Source organism: Amphiura filiformis, chromosome 5 (genome assembly GCF_039555335.1).
Source record: "Amphiura filiformis chromosome 5, Afil_fr2py, whole genome shotgun sequence".
NCBI classification, from domain to species: Eukaryota; Metazoa; Echinodermata; class Ophiuroidea; order Amphilepidida; family Amphiuridae; genus Amphiura; species Amphiura filiformis.
The window spans coordinates 53,061,677-53,086,652 of record NC_092632.1 but is presented as its reverse complement, the minus strand read 5'-3'; the positions used below and the strand labels follow the sequence as shown (position 1 = coordinate 53,086,652).

At 36.1% G+C, this 24,976-nt stretch overlaps 1 long non-coding RNA gene across 1 annotated transcript; it reads right to left on the bottom strand.

Moving 5' to 3' along the window:
- Positions 1–1,017: 1,017 nt before the first annotated feature.
- Positions 1,018–13,410, bottom strand: LOC140153354 (uncharacterized). Its single transcript, XR_011859095.1, has 3 exons — positions 13,238–13,410; positions 7,289–7,428; positions 1,018–1,693 (listed from the first exon to the last, which is right to left on the bottom strand). It is a non-coding gene; the product is annotated as an uncharacterized lncRNA (long non-coding RNA).
- Positions 13,411–24,976: the final 11,566 nt, after the last annotated feature.

Sequence of the window (24,976 nt, the reverse complement as noted above, 5' to 3'; positions counted from 1 at the left end):
CACGCAGCGAAATTACAGCGCTTTGAATCCTCTGGAAAAAGCGCTATATAAATTCTGAAATTTATTTATTTATTTTGATGACAAACTCAATTGGCATACACATGAAGATTACTCAGGCGTGTAGCAAGTGGGGGGACAGGATGGACGAAGTCCATGGGCCCCGAGGGTTCAGGGGGCCCCCGAGCACAAAAGCGAAAATTAAATAAGGGCTGATAATGGAGAGCAGGGCCGGATTTTTATAGCATTGGGCCAGATGGGCCCGGGTCCCGGGCATTGGGGGGGGGCCCCCAAAATTGCCCTATGCATCTTTCTTGTAACCCCAATAACAGCATCTTTTTTGGTCAAAATAGGGCAAAATTGTAAAATTTTCAAGCTTAGCCATTCAAATTCAGAAATTTATGTTGATCTGGGGCCAAGATAGTCTGAAATTGAATTCAACAAAATATGGTAGTCCCCCTTAGTCCCCCAGTTAAACCAAAACTTGGCCACTGACTTGAGTGCATATACCTTCCTCGGCATGTGAGTTCGGGGCCTCCAAATTTTGGCCTGGTCCAGGGCCCCAATAAGGTAGGCTATATCCCGCCCTGGTTAAAAGGGCCCGTGCTGCTCCTTGTCCATAGGCCCCTGATGCTCTTGCTACGCCCCTGAGATTACTTGATCAAAGACTGAACTCAGAATCACATTGGCACCTCATTCGCTAGTCAAACTGCGTAGCAACGTGTGACCTACAATCCCGGACAAAATGTGTTCGAACACCCAATTCCCCTGTTCTTCTTTGTACAGTGCGCACGCTATACGAGTCACTGGAAACTAAGGATTATAGTAGTGTTATCTCAATGTTCATCTTCAGCATACGTACCCTTGCCCTTTCCCCACCAAACAATGTTGGGAGAAGATATGGTGAAGATGAGCATATTGGGTATGCAAACATTATACAGGGGTTGAGAGGGCGACCATTTCAATAAGCCCTTAAAAGTGTTCAATAATTATTTCTAAGATTGTAGTTTTTTATGTGATAATCAGACAAAGCAGAAGGACATCGACACCGCTGAAGTAATTTGCTGAATAGTATAATAAAGTATTACTTGACTTGTCTGGACTTGACTTGGCTAATCATCAGCATTCAAATAGGGCCAGTCAGCAGGCCATTGGCCTGTAACTTTTTGGCCTGGCCGGTAACTTTTCTGACTGGCATCTAGTTGCCGGCCCGGCTGGCCGGTAACTTTTTAAGGTCAAGCCCGGCTGGCCTGTAACTTTTTGAGGCATATTTCTAACACTGCTAATCATTCACAAAATCTTAAGAAAGGTTATATTATAGTTCACATTATTTGCCAAATATAGTTTCCATATGTTTTAAGAACATGCTTCTCATTCTAATAAGGTAGGGATTTGACTTGAATTTATAGCCACATTGTCAGCTTTACAATGAGTTCTGCTAACACTGGTAATATGAAATGACCACTCACTGAAACAAATCCATGTAAATGTGCTGGTCTTAAAAGCCTTTCATTTCTAAATAGATAAAGTGAATGTATTTGTTCATCATATTTATGCAGCTTGTATCATTCATTTTTACACGCATCTGTGGATGTTGACGATTGAGAAAGTTTCCCCTCTGCTAACATGACTGACTGTGTCGTTGCGGATGTTGTCACTTGTTCCCTTGTAGCATCAACGAGGGCATCAAATGATTCTATGGATAAAAAGAGTCACAGAAAGAGAAGATAGTAAGAAATACATACATTTGTACAATTGACTGTGGATACTCATGAATGTGTTATTAGCATTTTGGAACAGTTATAATTAATGTAACTTTATTTCCTGATCTGCTTGTACTGCATGTTAGCCACACTCCAGCAATAGTGGAATTCCTTTCTTTGTTTGAATAAACATAGTTCAAAAGCATTTGGAACCGGGTTGCTTTTGTATTACATTCACCTAGTTTTTCGAAAATGGCACATGGACACTTAAAATGACATGCATAAGAATATTTGTGATGCGTATCTGGATAATATTGTTTACAGAATTGCTAATATAACTGGAATAAGAATAATACAATAATTTCAAGGCTTTATTGGACAAAGCAACTTCAAATAGTGCAATATAGGGGTGACCGAGCAGTGTTTGCCCTTTTTTCTGACTAGTCTAGGGATGTCAATTTTAAGGTTAGAAGGGACCTGACTGAGCCATATGAAAGCCATGTGTCTTGGCTACATACAAACCTAATCTCAGGACTGCAAGCCTTACAATAGTAAAGGGTCAGTCCAGGTTAAATCACCTAATGGGTTGGCTGGTCACCCTCTCAGATTTTGTTTAAAATCACTTATATCATAGCCCTATGTGCCAAATGAACACATTTCAAACGGTAGGTCTCTACTCCTTGTCGCTTCTGAGAACCGCCTATTGAAAATTGGGTCAGACCCCCCCTTTTTGGGCACGCGTGTCGCGACATTAATTTTCTTCCGAGTTTAGACATCCATATCTTCCCCTAGGGGTAAGCTGCAGGGCTACAAATTGGAATCTAGGGTGTCTTTGACCCAAATAACCAGATTCTGGACTCATAAACAATGTATCTCACCCCCATTTGCTGATATAGACATATAAAAATGCATGTTCGTGTTGACGCACATGACAAATTCCTGTTTTTGACCCCCCCTCTTCTTCATCCTAGATGTCAGACATCATCTATTTTGCCTTTAGTAGGCAATATAGGTTCAGGTGTGACCCCCTATAGCAGGGTAGACCACTCATTGGCTTAATAAAAATTTCACAGGTGCTCAAATATGACTCCTCAGCCAAAAGACCCCCGTTCAGTGACCCCATTTGACCTTGTGGAAATAATCCACCATAACAAACTCACACAAATTCAAAATACTTGCATGATGTTCCTCTGTACCAAAAATCTTAGTGGTGTCAAGCCATCTTCATGGTTAAATTAGTGTTTGAATCTGTCATTGAAATACACAGTAAATTGATGAACTTTGCATTCTGGGAATTAGAACATTACTGTGTATTTCAATGCGATCTCCAAACAGTCATTTAACCATGAAGATGGCTTGACACCACTTTGATTTCTGGTACAGAGGAACATCATAGAAGTATTTTGAATATGTGTGAGTTTGATTATGGTGGCTCATTTCCCACATAATAAAATTTGGGTTGGTATTTAGGACAATTTTGTGTGTATTTCAATGGGAAGTGGACAAATTGCGTCAAAAAACATCAAATATTCAACGAGCCATAACTCCGAAACGACAAGGAGTTGAGACCTATCGTTTGAAATGTGTTCATTTGACCCATAGGTCTATGATATAAGTGATTTTAAAGAAAATCTGAGAGGGTGACCAGCCAACCTTTTCTGAAAATTAGGTGATTTGATATGGAATGACTCTAAAGGAGACAAACAAATTTGTGAAGCGGGGCAGGGTCACCCATATGCATATGGTGGGCTCAGTGGGGCCATAAAAAGTTAAAAATACTGCATATAACAATAACTATAAAACAAACGTTTAGTAAAGGGTAAATTGGGCAGTCATTTACTTCCGGGAATCCATATTAAATAAATTGGAAGAGAATAATGTACGCTAAGTCCAAAATGAGCTAAAACTTTATTTACAGCTTCGGGGGATTATGGTTTAGGACATGAAATAGTGCAATGAGATTTCAGGTTACATGCACTACAATTCGTGCAAAATCATGTTACAGTTGTCATACTTGGCAGATGAATAGTATTTATGGCCACGCTGCTTTTGAACTCGCCACCCAAAAATGGTGGTTTTGTTACGCTTTTCCAAATTGAGACTCCTTCAAATTGTTATATCTCTGCTTAAACAGGTATTGAAGTGTGTTTGGTGTCATGTTGTAGCTAAATGTGTGCCCTAACAACAGACCTCCAAAGGAGAATTGTTTATCAGCTAAGATAGTGGAGTTAGAGTTGTTTGAGTTCAGAATGACCGAGGTGGGGATGAGGCGGTGGCGGATGAGGCGGTGGCGGTATTTGCAAAGTCTATGGGATATAAAGTTTTTGTGTGTGCGCTTTGAATCGACTGATCATATCTTTGCATCCATATGGGCTTCAGACATGGTTAAGAGCTCTTTTGAAAAATTATTTATTCTGCTAATTGTTTTTAATTATTTTGAACTCTTTATGATTGGTTTAGTCTATGAAATGCAAACTTTTATGTGCAAAACTACCTGTTTTCATACTAAACACTGTAGTAAGCAATGCGGATGTCTTCAAAATCTAAAAGTTGCCCTAAATTTTTAATTACTTATCCTATCATAGTCATAGTTTACATTTTCTGAGAGGAAATTTGATGGGGAATCTAATTATGGACTTACTTTTTTTTGTATGGGTTAGGGGTAAAATGTTTCAGTTCAAAATATGTTGAATTGTAAAAAATTTGAACATATTTTGGGACACCCTGTATTCCAAGATTACCAAACAGCTGTGATTTTTTTTCTTCCAAAGTCAGTAGGCTCCTCCTAACCTCTAACCAAATCAATGTTGTTTACTTTCAGTTTATAACTGCAAGTTAGTAATAAGCAATACATTAAGTGACCCATTTTTTATTTGGATTTTTTTTATTCCACCCTGTATAACTTCAAGGTCACCCTGTACAATGAGTTGAAATGTGTATATTTAAATTGCTTTTGCCTCCAGCTTTCCAAAAATGTATACTTTTGCTAGTTTAGGGTTGATAGTTATGGAGATATTCTAATTTGAATTCTAATTTCAAAATGCATTCAAATTCAATGCATTTTGAAATCATTAAGGGCTGGGGTATGAGCGTTTGGACAGTATTTATTGTGGGACATTAGAGCACATCAGACATATCGAATTGCATTCTGAATACTGAAGAATGTCATTCTGATATCAAATAATTTTGATTTTTGAAACTCGCAATTTAATACACATTTTATGGTAAATCATTAAAAATTGATACTTTTGATATTAAACAGTACTTGAAGTAAACTTTATAAATCTGATGATTTATACTTAAAGTGTATGTAGGTGGGATGAAAAGCCGACGATGAATTGAAAATTTTGACCTTTCGTATTGAAGATATGGATTTTTTTCCCCAAAACACCAAAAAAATTAGGTCTTTTTGGGAAAGAAATCCATATCTTCAATATGAAAGGTCAAAATTTTCAATTGACCGTCGGCTTTTCCTTCCTGCTACATACACTTTAAGAATATGTCATTAGATTTATATAATTTACTTCGAGGACTGTTATATATCAAAATTTGAAAAATATCAAATTTTTATAATTTGTCATAAAATTTGTATTATATTGTGATTTTCAAAAATGAAAATTATTTGATATCAGAAAGACATGCTTCAGATTCAGGATGCAATTCGATAGGTCTGAGGTGCTCTCATGTCCCCCAAAAAATACTGTCGAAACGCAATAAACGCTCATTTTAGAGCCCTTAATAGACTATGACATGAATACAAATTATCAATTTTCATATTAAAAATACAAAACATCTTGAAATTTTTTTTTTTTTTAATTTTTTTTTTTAGGTCAACCATGAATGAATCCTACCATTTAGGTCTAGGTCCAGGGACACTACAAAACCAAAAAAATAAAAAACTTTTGAAACTCGAGTATAGTCCCACCCCCCAATTTTGAAAAATGTTCACCCAAAACGGGGTGGGACTATACTCAAGTCAGTACGGGTAATTAAAATTTTACAGTAACTTTTAGATTTTGAAGACACCCTACAGTGTTTGATATGAAAACGGGTAGTTTTGTATGGAAAAGTTTGTATTTTCTAGACTAAACCAATAAGTAGAATTGTTTAGCTGTAAGTTCATGAGTCTTTTAGATGCTAAATAGAGTAAAAATCCAATTTACAGTCTTTACAGAAGCAGATTATGCACTAAAAATATCAATCCCATAGAGTTTGTATGTGCCACATCCCCCACCTCCACATCCCCCACCTCCGCCACTCTGCCCATTCTGAATTCTATGAAGCAGTGTCAGTATTAAAAGGCTAACAGAATTCTTTTTACTGGGTTGAAAGTGCATTTTATTTAGCAATAAAATGAGACCACAAGCGTGACAATAACTTCTTGCTTGGCAGAGATATCATCATTTAATTTGAGTCGAATTTGGGAAAATGTAACATTGCCACCTTTTTTGAGTGGCGAGTTCAAGACGCATCGACCACACATCAACACGGTGATTTTGCTGTTCACTCATGGAGATCGAACGACTTTAACGGCCATTGCAGCGTGTACCCACAAGATGTCAGCATTCAACACCACACTGATTATCTCTATTTTATATGCAAAATCTCAACATGAACTGTGAAAAGGTCTAGTGTAGGTTCATATGGCAAAGCCCCAAGAAGTTAGAGAATTAACTGAAATTGCAGGGCATAAATGCAACCTGGAATTATAGAAATGGATACAAATAAACCTGATTGGTGGGGTCCAGGGAGGCATTTATATTTAATACAAAGCCCTTCAGCAAAAAAAATATTCCAAATATGAAAATATAGGGATTATAGGGCTTTTTGAAACTTTCTAGGGAAATATAGGAAAATCTTAAAAATATAGGAAATATAGGACCACTTGCAGCCCTGCTCATAGAGCTAAACTGCTCAAATAAAGAAAGTCCGCAGTCATACTACCCATCCTACACCAAAACCTGATCTTATTATGACAATTTGATTGATACGATCGATGCAGAATCTTGTTAGCTCCAATTTGATACCCAATTTGCTACCAAACACTCAAAAGTGACAAAGGTTGATACCAGTTTATGGCATTTGGTGCATTTTCGAAAGTTGCAAATCAAAAGCGAAGCACGCGGTCGAAATGGCTTAGCGTGGCAATATGGTCAACCTTGCTTGCCCACGATGGGCCCCTGTCGACTATCCCAAATGCGCGCTTTATTCAATTGTCAATTTAAAACGCATGGATTGCTACAGTGATTTACTGATGAATACTAGAGCACGATGCGATCGATATGACCTAGCGGTTGTTTCGGGCTATGTCAATATGTCAATGGTCGTGTTTCTGCCATTCACCTCTACAGGTTCGCGTGGTCTGTTTTTAATTTGCAACTTTTGAAAATGCACCAAATTTCATATACTGCTATCAATCTCTATGAATTTAGAGATTTCGGTAGCAAATTTGGTACCAAATTGCAGCTAACAAGATTCTGCACACGACCTTATCAATCAAATTGTCATAACAAGATTAGGGTTTGGTGTAGGACGGGTTACATGATCATGGACTTTCTTTATTTGAGGTGTTTAGATGAACACCTTACCTGAGCCAAACACCTGTAAAATGTACAACATTGTCTGATTGCAGCTCTTGTGAAGTTCGGCAGAGAGAACAGAAAAGCATTTTTGCAACTGTTACAGCACTCTTGTTGTAATCTCCTTTCACATATTTAGCAAGCAAAATCTGGAAAAGAAAAAAAAAATAGGTTGAAGAAGAACTTCTCATATATTTATGTTACCATCCACAGTTTGTAGTCTTCCATTCATTTTTTTTTTTTTTGCCTTTAACTATATTCATACATGTTTGATTTTATCTCTGAGCAGCAGCGGACTGTTTGATTTGCCTAGCTATAAGATAGGAGTTTCTCTCTGTAAACCTGTTGACTCCATATTAGAATTTTTGGCCTCCACACATATGTGGAGCTTGTGTTATCATCCAAATGGTTGTTTGTTTTGGCTTGTCCGGGCGGAAGCAAAACCATTAATCTACTCTGCAGCTTGAACTTCAAACTTGGTATGGTGATAGGACATAGTGGTCTAATCTGCTGTATTATAGTTCTATGTCATGTTTTATTTGCATATTTATGAATATTAATAAGCTAATTTGCATATTTTGCCTACATTTTCATAAATCTACTCAGCAGCTTTTATTGCATATTTTACCCACATTTTCATTAATAATCCACTCTGCAGATTTAACACAACATTGCAACAACCAATCAACTTCATTCTTGGTATATTGCGATAGTATACATGCATGGTGGCCCGATGTGCTGTATAGTTTTGCATCATATACTATTGGCATATTTATGAATATAAACCCTAATGCTAAATATGGTTTTTGGCTATCAGAAATTAAAGGAGAAGAGGAATGAAAAAAGGAGAAGATGAACAAATTTTTCACTTGGCAACCTGGGATTCAAACCTTAGACACCCACTTGTAGCTACGGTGGTGTCACTGGCCCATCAGCCATCGATTCCCTGGGTATGACAATGCATACATGTGCAGTGGTTTTCTTTGTAAGATTTTATAGAGTTAAGCATGCCCCAATGAAGGAAAATGTAGGCCTACTAACCCTAACGCTAATCATGGGTTTTGGCTATCAGAAAGGAATATGCCTATTTTGTATTAAAAGTATGTACTTTTGCACACTTATGCAAAACCACATACTTTTGGAAAAGTAATTGTACATACATGTATACCGATAATAAAAACCCTTTAAAAGGGAGTGCTCAGGCATGATTGGAACACATGGTTGTGCAATGTAGGTCGTTGGTGTTGAATAATGTCGCGTTTCTTATAATCCCGGCTTATAATTAGGGCTAATGATATTGTTTTATATGTAGGCCTACATAAGATTAAGATATCAGATTGTGAAGATCCTTAAGCATTTTGATTAAAAGGGTAAATACGTTCCACTAGGTGATTAGCTCTTCAATATTTAGAGACTGCATATCTACTAATGTAGAGTCTGTTGGGATGTATATATAGGATATGATGTGTGATAGATAATGATAAGGTTTCTTATGATTTGGATGATTCATAAATAGTTTTAGGAAATACAGTAAAATTTTAACGTTCCAGAAGGCTGATTATAGCATTGTCCAAAATGATAAGAATATCCCTTAGTCTGTTTTTGGTATTTTTGTTTTTGTTTTTGGTAGGGAAGTGCAAAATTATGATGAAGCTGGAGGAGATCATGAAATAACCAAAAACTTGTATAATTTAATACAAACTCAATTAAAATTGTATGAAAACAACAAGGCTTTAATTAAAGATGATTTCCTTCAAATTTTAAATTTGTTTTATACTCAAAATGCTGAAATAATGCTAGTAATAATTATCGGAAGGGTTTCTGTCCATTTTGAGCTGAAATAACAAGGTAAAATGAAAGAAACCCTGCTGGTTAGTTATTTTGGCCATTTAACACGCAGTTCTATAGGAGGACATAATGTCACAATTCTTTGAATTATATAAATGACATTATGTCAAACTTTGTTCTGTTGACCTACAAACACAACCAATTTGGCTGATTCCATTTAGGTGCAAGTTGTGACATGTGTAAACATTACAAATATGTCAAAAAAGTCAGGTTTGAAAAATATTAACCAATTTCATATTACATGTATAAGATGGTACATTGTGGCTTTAACATCAGAACTTACCGTAGTCTTTAGAATAAATCAAAAGGCAATGTGTTATTTTAGAAAATATTGAATTAGAATACAGTTAGCTTAGAATATGTATGAATATAATATCTAGAAGAATAAACAGGGAAACAACATTTTGATGATATTCATTATGCACTGGACTTCAACTTGAAAGAGGGTAAAAGCAGGGATATGAGGTAAAAGTTAAAGGTTTAAAACGGGATCTATTAAAATGCTGAAAACCTCATTAGTGCCACTTACTTTCAACTAGAGAGTAAAAGTAAAAGTTGAAGGTAATAATGAAACTAAACCTATTCAGGTAATGCATCAAAATACTGTGTGCAATGTAATGGAGAAGGTAAACATTTGGCCTTAAAATTCAATGTTGTTAATAATGTTGTTAAATGCTGGACTGATTATATCAAATCCACACCCTGGTCAGAACAAGCCTTCTTACCTCTCAATGCAAATTTAAGTAAGAAGTTCATGGGTATTTGGTATTGTACATTGTATTGGCCATGTACACTGACCTAGCTGGCAAACAAAATCTGATAAGTTCATGAGCAGTATGTAATTTACTAACTTGAACTTCCAGACCACTATCAATCTGTCAACACCTATGATTAATATCATCCCCAGGTTAAAAAACCCCCTCCACTATGGGCTACAGAACACAGTTTTATAAATAATTTCATGGGAAATGAGGCTAATATTCTATGTCCACCTCAAGTTAGATATCTCACTGCTGCATATATATATTATGAACTATGTCATAGTGAGTGAGGTTAATTTAGTAGCTAGCATTTATAGTCTGCATTTCCATTACCAGGCATTATCCTATCAAATATTATACTATAAAATATTTCTAGTGAAGACAAAGCAAAAGCATTTGCAGAAGAAGCCTGACTTGGAGCTACTTAGGTTCAAAGGTCAAGGTCTAAACTGAATGTATTCACTCAGGTGTACCTGAGCAAAAAATATGAAATAAATACAGGCTAGTAGTGAGTACATTGTACATCAAACTGTACATGGTTTTGTATGCAGATATAAGGCAGTTTTGAATACTTTGCACAGTATGCATTTTGGAATAGATTGCATGTGGTGTGGCTATATAGAAGAACGACTACAGGTGCACTTAGCATTACTGATATGCTTCGCCTTCGTGACCTGAACTGAGTTACTTGTGAACTGTGGAATCTTCAAATTGGCACATAGTTACGCATTCGATGCTAGAGTCCATTGCCATCGTGTTTTTGGTTGATGCATTGATTTGTACCGTAATTAATATTCATAAAACAGCATTCAAGCTTTGACTATACGTTTGGCAGCCAGAATGGTGGAAACTTTAAAGTGAAAGATATCCTAATTAAAAAGGAACATTTTCTAGGGTGAAATTTTGTGTAGAAACTGAATCTGACATAAAAATTTTTTATCAACTTGAAAATTTTCCCCATAACACTGTACAGGCATATTTCTGCCTGAAGTCCCAAAATTTGAGTGAAAATTGGTGCAAAAAAAAAAAGTCCTTCAAAATGGGGATACTCAGCCCTGGCTAAACAAAAAAAAGTGAAAACTAGCATGTATTTTTGCATAAACCGTATAAATTTGTTCCAATAAGCTCCCATGCCCCAATAAGCACCCACCTACATGTAGGGTATTTTCAATTAAGGGTAATAGTTAGACGTCAAGTCGTCAATACAGTGAAATAGTTGGAGGACTACAAGTCTAGTGTAAACTTGCAATGCATTTTCTGCACCAGGAAAGCTACTAGAACGCCTCAGGACCTACCATACGTAATTGCCTCTAATAAACGCCTTTGCGAAAGATTAGGTAAACCAGGTTAAAAATAACTGTCCACCCAAAATGACTTTGTTAAGTGCCCTGGGTGCTTATAATGGTACATGTATGTAGAAATTGCATTATATGGCGATAGGCCTATATATATTATGTATTTTGCAAAAGTACTGTATACTTTTGCATACATATATATGCAAAACCACATACTTTTGCCAAAGTTCGGTATGTATTAAATACTATGTACATTGTAGTTTTGCACACAGCACATGAGGTAGTTTTCAGTCAATAATGACATAATATACAAATGTATATACTTGAATTATACAAAGTATGCATTTTTGCATATACAGAACCACTGGTATAAGCCCACCCCCTAGATGGCAGATTTCACTTCAAAATGGGGGTGGGCTTATACCCGGTGGTTACGGTATGTAAAAATTGCATGCAGGAGAACGACTATGTACACACATGGAAGTATGTTGCAAAAGTATGTACTTTTGTATACATGTACATAAATTTTGTAAATTGTATACAAAAACACATACCGTACTTTTGGAATTTAGTAAAAGTATGTACTTCTTCCCACGTATGTCAAAGCGACACCCTCACGAAATCCCTATTGGTTTGTACAGGGCCTTTCAGTTCAAGAAAATTTTCTCAGCACAGAAAATACCAATTAATTTAGTATGGTAATTTATTTAAAAGTTGATTTCCCTGATAAGAAATCGAGCTTAAAATTATTTCATCAAGAGTATTTATTTGTTGCATGTTTTGTGATTGCCCCCATTGAGTGCAACGGTAAGTGTCCCCTTTGTGTCACACTAGGGGCAAGATGGAATAGCCCAATCATGGCAAAAGTGACATCATGTTGACCGACAGAATCGCAAATAAGTGCAATGGATGGAACAACCCTGACCGAGAGAATTGGCTATTTTGCACTGCCGCTTAGTACAATGTACATGTACATGGCATTCATGCTTAGATTTCAAATGCAATGGTCTCGTAAGGTTTTTGTCAGAGAAGAATTAGGGGTTCATTCATGAAATTGAGGGCCCGCATGATTGATTGTTTATGCCTGAGGCATATGAATAAGCCCCTTTCATACATTCCCAAACATTCAGTGATTGTTTTTCATCAAATAATAACAAAAATAAGATGTAAGATTCTTAACGCGATTTTCTTGCATAATTCTTTTCTACCGAAATCATCACGCTGAAGTAGCCGGGCATGAATTAGGGGTTCATTCGTATATTTTCATGACTAAATGGTTTTTAGTCATGAAAATATATGAATGAACCCAGTTCATACATACCAGTACATTTTGTGATTCTTATTTCATAAAAATAATAACAAAAACGCACAAGCAACATTACCGTATATCAAAAATCATGATTTTCCTTCATTTTTCCTACCTGGCGATCGCACATCCGGGACACCAATCACGCTACGCCGTTACATAGTGTGAATGTATGAACGCTGAATATGCCCGGCTCTTGACCAATCGCTACACACCGTTATATAGCACAAATGTATGAATGTCACTTGTTTACATTTTGAGAGCGTGTGCACAGTCTTGAGTACATGTATTTACGGAGGTGGGGTACTGATTGGCTGAATCGTAGCAACAGACAGATAATCTGATTAGCTGATTGTGCATCATATCGTTACTCATTGCAGATCGGCGCCCTTTGAAGTGAACACAAAGTTCAGCGTCGTCGATCATTAACAGGGCGCTTCGCACCAATCTGAGCAAGGGATTGCCGTTGACGTTGTTCTCTGAAATCTAGTGTAGCCTCGAATGTGAAGCTCATCGGTCACTGCGGTGCACAAATTTGTGACTTGACTTCTCGAGCAAGGATACATTTTCAATTGAATGAACACTGACACAGCCTCGTCAGCCTGACATAGTGTGACAATTGTGTAATGTCGAGCCATACGATGGGTGTACTGTACATGTACATAGCTGTACACAATGTACCATGTCATTGTCATGACATGATACTGAGCTTAAAATAGCTAATTTGCAAAGAAACTCAAACGCTTACCTGGCTAGGAATGCATCAACCACACCAATTACTTCTCTGGCTTGACTGTAATAGATTCTCAAAAATTTTGAGAAAATGAAATGTTTTCGAATACACTGCAAAACAACACACTACCGTTCGCTCAGCGTTAGCGACACCGTCGTGTGGAAATTTTTCATCATTGCGAAGGGAGACAAGCTGTGTGATGATAATTTGATAAAGAGAACACACCACAAAAACCTTCTTCGCATTGATTTTATACACGCAAAGTTATGAAAGTAGAGTTCACGTTTATGTGCAAAAGTAGATATTTTCCCAGTTTTAAAGTATAAATTATGTATATCATCTTAGAGAAGAACATTTTGCATACCATGGTATGCATTAGCTTTAACATTGCTCGGCTACTTGTTGAGAAAATCAGCGATACATAAAAAGACCGATTTGACGACTGCTAACTACATTTTTCCCTTGTGTATTCATGCGCAGATAGTCTTAAATATTGCCCGAGTATTCCCGTTTCTTTTTAACCTGTATGACATTCACATTAAGAAATTGTATTTAAACACGATTTTGAACACTAAAATTGCTAATATTATATCAATTTGTCACATTTTGAATGTAAAGATGGCACTATATGACTGATAAACTTGGGCAGAAGCTGGCAGAAGTCTGATTTAGTGGTATAAGCCCTTGAATTAAAATGACCACGTGGTGATACATAACTGGGTGGAATATTTCCTAAAATTGCAAAATTCTTCAAATTATTTGCGAACCACGCAAAAGGTTAATCAAAATTGTTAGGATATAATGCAATATATTTCTTAATTCACATTTGATTCACAAGTTGACAAATATTTTTATAGTTTCGAACACGTAATTTATCACCAAACTCGATACAAAAAGTCTATGCAAAACATCATACTTTAAAAGTATGTCGATAATTATGCTATACCGGGACTTATCGGGGAGGGTTCCGATTACCCACAGAAAAATAATGACTTCAGAAAAACTCTCAAATTCCCTGATTGGCAGATATAATTATGGGCTGAACACCCTGTTTGTACACTGCCATTGAAGTTTAAGCTAAACACAATAATCATTTCCAATAGTTTGTTAACGTTATAAGCAAAACATGCGTACATTAATATTTTGAATTTGGTTGATAATGATTGAGAAGTCAACACGTTGGTTATTAAATCCGTGAGCCTCTTTCTGCTCTTAGAGACGTGTTATTATTTTAGAAAACACATGGATGCAATTGAATATGTAATTTATCACTACAGCGTTTGGCGGACAGTATTGAATGTGTATTTACTTGGTTTCATGTGGGATAAGTATAGCCACAATAACAATGCAAGTAAATGAATTATAAATCTACATATACAATGCTATTCAAGTTTAATACACATTTCAAAAAGTTGAGCAGAACTTCTTGTCTGAAACTGAGATATTTTATGTCCATAACTGGTAGACTGGTCGAAAGATGTTACACGTATTTTGTCAGTGTCAACACTCACATTAATAAGCTTGCAAGTGAACAATAGTGAAACATTTGAATTTGGGGTTGGAAGATACCTTCCCCTAAATAACAGCTAATAACAGTATTGCGAACCATCAGCATCCATGGTTCGATGTAGAGAGTCTTTCCTATTCAGAGGAGATATTGCAATTACACACACACCTTATTACCTTTTAACAATAACCAATGATACTAGCACGTAATTCCAGTCAAGCACCAATCTTTAATCCTATGATTAAATAGGATAATAAGCTTATACTTATGTATGTAGAAGTCTTTGTGTGCTTTGGCTAAATACTGTTCAAGAGAGGACATTTGATATTTAATACCAGTAATGTGGAAAAAAGAAATAATGTAGTGCCAAAATAATGTACCCTTTTACGGAAGGAGCAAAGTTTAACAAGTTATAACTCCGCTTCTGCAGTACGAATGTCAAGTTATTATTTCCCAGTCTTTAAAAAAAATTGCAGGCAGCGGTGGGAATCGATCTCGGTACCTCGCGGTTAAAAAGCACTGTGCAAGACTACTAAGCTAACTAAATATCTGTTGTGCGATGCTTGACATTAATCTTTGATATTGCTTAATCGCGGAATTAAATTAGTAATAAAAGAAGTATATAGATTCTTATTTAGCGGTCAAATTGGATAAAAGGGGAAATAGTTGTCCCTGCTCTAAAGAAAATATAGGTTAGAAAATTATCAAATAAATTTAAATTAAAAATTGAGATTTTATATTTATTTCTTTCACGAGGCGGTATTATCACAGACAAACACTGTATAAGCTAAAAACTCGACCCTCATCACCAGATGCTGTCATGGCTCAATGGTAGAGTATCAGACTGCTAATGTCAATATCGTTGGTTCGAGTCATCCTGCCAGCAATGGTGATATTTATGATTTTAATGTTACGCTGCAATTTGTTCTATTTTTTTCGTTTATTTATTTATTTATTTATTTATTTATTTATTTTTGTTTGTTTATGTAAATAATTTGATATATTTGAAAGAGGTATTTGAGCAATTTTATAATACTATGGGGTCATTTTGAACCCCCACCCCTCCCAACTTGCCAAACGCACAACACCTATGAGTTTGCATCATACATGTCATCATCATTAAAAAAATATTCTATCTATACCTGACGCCGGCAGCGTAATTTCCTTCTGCAACCATAATGGGCCGCAATATATCACTAACCGCATAGTCCGAGGCAAGGTTCATTATTGTCAGGGTTAGGGTCTTATGGTTAGGGTTAGGGGTTAGGGGTTAGGGTTAGGGGTTAGGGTTAGGGTTAGGGTTAGGGTTAGGTTTAGGGTTTAGGGTTAGGGTAGGGTTAGGGTTAGGGTTAGGGATTAGGGTTAGGTTAGGATTATATTCGTATTTATTATACTAGTAATAGTGTATGCAGTTTATTCCGTAATCAATAAGTATCATAAACAAACACCTTTCTGGCACAACGAATCATAGCACAGTCGTGTAGGCATTAGACTATGGATACAAAGGTTGTGGGTTCGAACCCCAGGTAAACCGTTATAGAATTTTAATTCTATCGATTTCTTTTTTATTTTATTAAGTAAGAGGAAATAATAATGGTAATAAACTCGTGTTATATCTAGCCTCATAGGCCTATTAATTACATGTATGTACTATGTGTTATCGCATTGCGGCCCATTATGGTTGCAGAAAGAAATAACGCACGCCGGCAACTAGACTACTATACAAAAAAATAGTATCAAATCTTTCCTGCTCAATCAATATAATACTTGCAAATAGATCATAGTTCAGTCCAAGAGAGTGCCAAATATGGATCAGGAGTATTACATAATAATACCCTGCTATGACAATAGCTGCACTAGGTTAATCGTATAATCTCCTTCATGTGGTTAGCATGGCTGGGCCAGGAAATCCACAAGGTCAGCCAATGTATGTACATGTATTCGGTACATGTGCCATATCTTTTACAATGGGTGATAAATTTCTGGTTTGTTTTATTTCAAAACGCAACAGTCGATATTCTAAAGCTTGGTCCAAATCCAAGAGAAGAACCAACTCTGGTAATTTATGTGGTTTCAAATTATATCGGCCGTTGCCGTTTTGATAGAAATGGTGTTTGTTGATGTGCACAGTTTCCCATTAGATCATAACATGCTGTTGTACATCCAAGGTCAAAGGTCTTTTAATCCATATTTGGCGTTCTTCTGGGACTGTAGTTTACTAATCTAATCCTGTAATATAGACCTGTTATATCACCTGTATTTGCATGTAGAGTCTATGCATGGTTTGTTATGGTAGGGATTAGTGTCCGATCTCTGTAATGTAATGTAAATGAAGCATATTGATATGCAGGAAGAATCGATCAGAGCGCTATCTATTAGGGAAAGATAAACACTATTCAAAAATATCAATAGACAAGAAGAAAGGGATGTAGAGATTTGTAATTGAGTCATACATGATTTAACAGATTTAACAGAAGGTTCTTTCCAAAACCCAAACGTAATGAGGAGAAAGTAAAATATATTGTAGTTTTAGCTTATTCCCAAAATTTCGGTTGATTCCAATTGTGCGTTTGCGAATTATGCATAATTATGTGTATTGCACTGCTCCATTGACAATGTATTGTAATTGTACCAGAACGTAATTAAAGTTTCATGATATTTTTGCTAAACAAATTAATCCGCAAGAAATTTTTTGTACATAAACATTATGTTTACTTTTTAAAAGAAAAGTTGACCGGGGTGATGCTGTGGATCACGAAATGCCCTTTTAAAGTCTAACATAATTATGTCTCTTTCTTTTCCCTCTCTCAACCTTTTTCATTCTCCTGTATCCTTCAGGTTTAATGTCTGTCCTCTTTCCTTGTGGTGTGTCTGGTGCTATTTAATCTTAATTTTACAGTTGATGTAATTTTAACGCTTATGTCTTTCTTTGAAATTACAACTTAATTAATTACGTATATTGATTCCAGATTACCTGATAGACGTCAAGGCACTTTCCATGACACGATTAAAATTTACCTAGTTGCGGGGCAAAATGATGTTCAATTTGATGGTAAAATGAGAGCATAAAGTGGCGGAAGTCATTAGTATTAATTGCGCTTTATAAGGGCTTATACGGTTTGCAATTTTGTCCAGAAAATGCTGGCATGATCGGTGGTCGGACGAAAACAACAGTGAAAACAGACAAAAGTTCTAATGAGAAAGGCGAAATAATTCAACTGCAATAAGGTCACATTCTTGACACGAAAAGCAGTTAATTACATAAAAAACACAATTGTATTGCTAATGACGTGTTTTGAACTTATTTTGCATACTTGAATTGTCACAAAAAGACACTTTTTACAAGGGCAAATATGTTTGTTCAAGATAATTATGACTCTCATAATGTTGTGTAATAAATTAACGAAGACGTGTGGCAACAATTATTTTCTGTCATAATTATTCAATTCAATTCAATTTGATTAAAAATAACATCGTGGCCGACCGGCCAAATTAATGCCATTTTTTACAATATTGAAATACTAAAAACATAAAAAAATTGCAACCAAATTATAACACATAAATGATTAAAATACATTAATTAAGAAATAATAACATCATCATTCATCATTCACCTACCATACACGGGCACTGAAATCAAACTCACACTGTATAGCACACCATTCACAAACTTGTTACAGTTGCGATAAAAAACCCTTTTCGTGCTTGGCTGATGATCGCTGAATGAAGGTCATATTGATGCCTCCTGAGTCCTCTCCAGACCAATGGTACGTTCAAATCGATCTGTTGGACGTCCAAAGATCCTGTAAACGTATACATCACTCAAGTCACAAGTCCCTTTACTTAAAACATGAGTAAGGGGGTATATGCAAAGAGCTTTTAAATAGAAATAGAGTCGCAATAGATTATATAATCTTTTGTTCGTTTGATGCCGATTAGAAGTTGCGACAGGCTATTCATAAAAGTGGTACCATTGTTTCGAATAAAGGGGTTCCGCCATTAAATTGGTCACTGATCCGGCATCATATTAACGCTCTACACAACAGGCGAGTATCAATAAGTGACCACACTACAGTCATGTGTAAGGGCAGTCATGTGTAAAGTGGTACCATTGAATTCACGTATCCCAACTGTGTGCTTGTGTGGGTCTGAAATCTATAAGGAGGCTTTATCTGTCGATGCAATCATCTTTACCACCCACCTGACGTTAGGCGTTTCATTTAAATAAATTGAATGCTCTTGCTGGTCGATTACACATTAGAATGTATGAAGGCTGCCGTGTCCAGTCCATATACACTATAATGGTAATCGCTATACGTATACATGTAAGTATAAGTATAGGCCTATAAAGGTTGTTTTAAAAAAATTCCATTTAATTTTATTTTAAGAAGGAGATTGGTATAGAAAAAGTGGCGTACCCAAAGAGGGGAGGGGGTTGGGGAGGGGCAGATTCACCTCTGTGAGAAGTCTTGGGAGGGGAGGAGGGAGGAAGAGGGGAGGAGGGGATATGGAGAATGAGAGAGGGCTGGAGGAAGGAGAAATAAAAAGATATAATAAAGACAAGTAGATAAATAGAAATATAAGGAAAATGATGGGAATGAGAGAGGGAGGGTGAGAGGGGACAATGAGAGCGAGGGAGTGATAAAGTGTAGGCCTAGGAAAGAATAAGTACAGAGAAGGGAAAAGAAAGGAATGATGAATACAATTAATAATAATTATTAGGCCTATATAATAACTAAACACATAACAGCACTGGGCAGCCATTCGATGATGTCAATGCCTTTATTCGTTACGTAATTAAAACGCCCAGTCAGATGTATTTCACACCTACCAAACACAACTCACCCAATTTCGCAAACTGGACGTTGAATGTACACTCTCATGAATATTGATTGGCAACATTTTCCAATATGTCAGCGCTCTAATCGGAAACAATAGAACAATAGACCCTGCAGAGCATTGGGTATATGCATTTCTTTTTTAGGGTTTGTGTTTTTACCGATTTTATTGTAACATAATTTCAAGTACGAATATTTGCTACATGATGTGATACCATAATTTGGGCACGTAATTCTTTCAATGTAACAGAACATGAAGTGACGATAATGAAAATATATAACTATCAAGAATATTGAAATATAAATATAAACAGCAAAAATCAATGTTTGAATATGTTGTGATGTGCCCTGGGTAATTTAATTTGATTATTTATCTTTGTTTACAATTAAAATCTATTTCATGAGACACTTAAGGGATTCCGCTCCCATGCATCAAGATGAGCAAAATCAAATCGAAGCATTTGTAATTTTGGATAGTTGGGAATTCCCCTTTCTAAAATGTTCAGTGTATTGCACCATTAGGGGAATCCCCGACATTGTAAAGTGACTATGACATCCTGTTGGGAAAACCCACAGGAAGTGATGTAATGTCAGAGGTTGATGAAATAGCAATTGGCTATTAATTGCTTGATATATAAGAAAATGTTCACACAATTCAACACAGTTGAATGTTGTTGTGAGATAGCTAATGTGCTTACAGTTCATTTCCTTCAATGAAAGGAAATTGTGAACCATAAATATTTCATTTAGTCAATGTACTACTAGCCAAGAAAGGATTATACTCTTCTGTCAACTAGCTGAAGCCTGGTTTATGAAACAACACATCTGTCAATGTAAGTGGAAACAGGGGGACTGTATCCGACTTGTTTCCTGAAGAAATTGTGTGAAAGGTGATAATAGCACCGTTTTGGAGATAGTCAACCGTGCGAGGATTTAATGCAAAGGATATAAAAGTCTTCAGTGAACCGCGCTGGACAGTGATTTTCGCAGGACAAGTGAATCAGGATATACATCAAGAACATTGAGAAATAGAACATTACAATCAATAAAAAGAAGAAGGCTGCTGGATAAGTAACTTAGCTAAAGAGTGTATATGTATGATTGATTGTATGTGTTTATATTGACTCACACAATTATTGTTAAACCATACCTTTCTTTAGCCTCGGTCCAAGGCTTAGGGGCTTTAAGTCACAGATATTATAGGCCTATCATTGCTAATATACTTCAATACGAAAGAAAAGTGTTAGCACAGCCTTAGACCTAACGTGATTTATACTTTTCGAATTTCAAAGTTCAATTTGAAACCCCATTTCTTTTCAATTTTGGTCTTTTCCCGCTTTTCATCCCAGCTACATACACTTTAAGTACACATCATTAGATTTATAAAGTTTACTTCAAGGACTGTTTTCAAAATATCAATTTTTAATCATTTGCCATAAAATGTGTATAATATCACGAATTTCAAACAATCAAAATTATTTGATATCAGAAGGACACTCTTCGTGTTCAGAATGCAATTCGATATGTCTGATGTGCACTCATGAGCCACAAAAAATATTGTCCAAACGTTCATACCCCACCCCTTAAAGGAGGATTTCGTGATCCTAGCATCCTCCTTTTATGACATATTTCAGTACATATCCACGAAAAAAGCATATTCCCAAAATTTCAGTTGATTCCGATTTTGCGTTTGCGAGTTATGCATGATTATGTGTATTACACTGCTCCATAGACAATGTGTTGTAATTTCGTTCTGGTGCACCAGAACGAAATTCAAATTTCACGATATCTTTGCAAAACGAATTAATCTGCAAGAAATATTTTGTACATAAACATTATGTAGCCAGAGGTTTCCAGTGATATAAAAATCTCAACTTTTTTGAGAAAAGTGGGGGATGAGGCTGTGGATCACGAAATGCCCCTTTAAGCGACTCTTAATAATATAACAATGGGATTTGCTTACAGAAGCACAAACAACCTCATTACCATGATTACCATGACCGTAATTACTGCCATTGAAATTTAAGCTAAACACAATAATCAGTTCCAATAATTGGTAAACATGAGAAGCAAAACAATGCGTACAATATTATTTTGAATTTGATTAAGTATGAGTAAGTCAAGACGTTGTTTGTATAGTGTGCCTCTTTCTACTCATGGAGATGTGCTATTATTTTGTTATGTAGTTTATGCCTCTATTATTTGGCGGGCAATTAAATGTGTATTTACTTGATTTAATGTGGGATAAGTACAGCCACAATAACAACGCAAATAAATGAATCATAAATCCTCCTATACAATGTAACTAAATTTTCACGTTTCAAAAACTTGGACAGAACATTTTGCCTGAAACTGAGATATTTTATGTTCATAACTGGCAGACTGGTCGAAGGCGTTACACGTATTTTGTTAGTGTGAACACTCACATTAAGCGAAGATATTCCCACGTTTATCAATTTGAACAATGTATGAAAGGAGAAAGGAAAATATATTGTAGTTTTAACTTCTAAAAGATTTCGATTTTTTATCCGGTATGTGATAAATTAATGTATATACCGGGTGTCCCAAAAGTCCCTTAACATTGTGAATTTGCCATAACTTGCGTTGGGTTGATAGTGTTGTAACAAAAATTGCACATTACGTAGATAATTTTTTTAGAAATGTTATGATACTAAACATGCCTATGTGGTCATGATCCTTTGGCATGAAATTAATGGATATCTACCGTACCGTAAAACCCACTTTTATAAACGCAAAATAAGTCTCGTCATTTGAGACGTGAACACGATATAACGTGTTATCATTTTAAAATCTGTTTTGTTTAATTTGGCTGTGTTTGTTTGATTGTTTGTTTGTTTGTTTTCAATGCGTAATCTTCATTTTCTGTTTTATCTGGGTTTTATATGGAAACTACTTAAGATCTTTTCTGAGGATTCGATGAACAGTTGTACGCGGCACGTTGTTCTCCATTGAAAGTCGACGTACTGATCGCCTTGGGCTTTTCGCCACCGCGCTTCGTATGACATCAATGTTTGTAGCCGATCTTCCTGTTCTTCCACGTCCTGCCCGAAGTAGATCATGAACAGATCCAGTTGATAGGAATTTCAGCACTAGTTGCTGGATTGTATTTCGGCCGGGTAGTGCATAATTTACATTAAACTGTTCCTTAAACATTGCTTCAGTGAGTTTGTCCGACTTTGTCTCGGCAAAGAACCATACGACCTGAATCCGTTGATCTATAGGAAATTCATCTTCACTGTTTTAAAGTAAAGTTTAATATTGTCAATATATCCTAATTATAATCTAAAACAGCAGTCACGCTTACGCTAAGCCATGTAATCCATGAATGTTCATACCTAAATGTAGCGAGCGCAGTGAGTGAACCAACTCTATTGTTCAGGGAAGCGCATCATTCATGTTCTTGAACAAAGAACACATGAGCTTGCTTTTGTGGGTTTGATACACACATATGTACAGTCGCAGAGTAAGGTCAAAGGGTCATCAATAATGCTGTTTTTGGTATCAGAATAATTCTAAAAGATCAATTTATATGAATATGTTCTCCATTTTGGTATGAAGTAGGAAATATTTGAGATATGGCCAATTCACAATGTTAAGTTACTTTTGGGACACGCTGTACATGCAGTTGTCACAAAAAGTTTGCAAAAATGAATACAATTTGCAAGTTTAACGGCGTATGGCACATTTGAGATGTTGAGACTTTTGCAATCTTGCATTCATAGGGAAATATAAGAAAGGGTGTTTTCTTTTATTTTTAGCGGTAAAAGGGGACTGTTTACTACACCTTAGTAACTTCTTTGGCTGATAAATTTTTACCTGAAAATCTAAATTTGATCAAAAATGTGCCATACGCCCTTTTTATACTGAGCCACTCAATTCATGTTCTATAAAATATAAATAATACATGAAAACCCCTGTCCCTTACCATTGAACTTTTTGAAGAGAACATGAAATTGTGGGTTTTTTAGAAGGGACCAAAAATGGCTGTGCTGAAAACGCAAGGTGTGTTTACATTTAGCGTGGGGAGTATTATAAGCATGATAAGACCAAGACGAACATTTATTCATGCGGTAAAATTCATTGAAAGGCGGGCATCCTGGGTTCGTACAACTACATTAGCTAAAGACTTGTTGTTTATTTCCTTTCAACATGTTCTTAGTTCAAAAGAAGAGAAAAAAAAACATGTATCGACTTTCATTGCTAATGGCCAATCTGTGTCGACGTGGTGCACATTACGGTTAATATTTCTGGAAATGGGGAAATTGAAGTACAGGATGTGCTTACCATTGTTAGCTATCGCAACTATAACCAAGCGTGTAGTTATTCGTTCACACATGAGGAATCATGGCGTGTTTTATGTAGGTAAACCATTCAATCATTCGCATCCTGGCTCTGTAAAGCCAGTGAGATATTTGTTTTTTCGTATCGACTTTCCTTGCTAATGGCCATTCTGATCGAGGTTATGAGAAACATTTCTGGTAAATAGGATATTGAAGCAATGTCGTGTTTCACTTGGTCAACATCTAACAACACGTTCATTAGTTGTTGTATGTAGGGATCTTATGGTTTCAATAACATAATATTACTTGCCATGTTTACTGGCCTTTAATTTAAATTGTTGAAACCCGAAGAAACACTGCATTTATTGATATATCTCAGACACACTTGTTACGAGTCCTACTGAATCAAGGCCAAAATCACCTTTTACCCAAATTCACTCCAATGCACAACAACAAATACACTGTTTGATTAAGTAAACAAAATCTAAGTCTTTAATTGAAAGTAAAATATGATTGGTACATGGCGACAATTGCACATACAATATAATCACACAATCACAGTTTTAACTAATCAGTACTTAACTAGCAGTCTTCTTCTTGGTAATCACTTGTCCTGCGAAAATCCCTGTTCAGCAAAGTCCACTGTATACTTGCATTTATAATCCTTTGCGTATAAAATCCTCGCACAAAAATGGTGCTGCTTTCTCCAAACACTTAATTCCTGGCGCAGTTCTCCAAACACTTATCTCCTTGCGCTGTTCTCCAAACATTGAACTCCTTGCGCAGTTCTCCAAACACTTAACTCCTTGCGCAGATGACAATCTTCAAAAAATGGTGTTTCTTTCACCAATCGATCACTTTCTTTCTCCAGGAAACAGGCTTCTTTCTGCACTGCTCCACTTTATTGACAGATGTGTTGTTTTATAAAGCAGACTCCAGCAAATCTTTCATACACTCAAAATCGCCTTCGTTGCTGTATTAAAATAGAATAGAAGAATTTGAAGCACAACGATGACTAACACGTAGAAAGTTTGCAAAGTCTCATGATATTCTGCCAAAAGCAAATATATATAATACCTTTCCACCTTTATACTCACAATCTATAGAC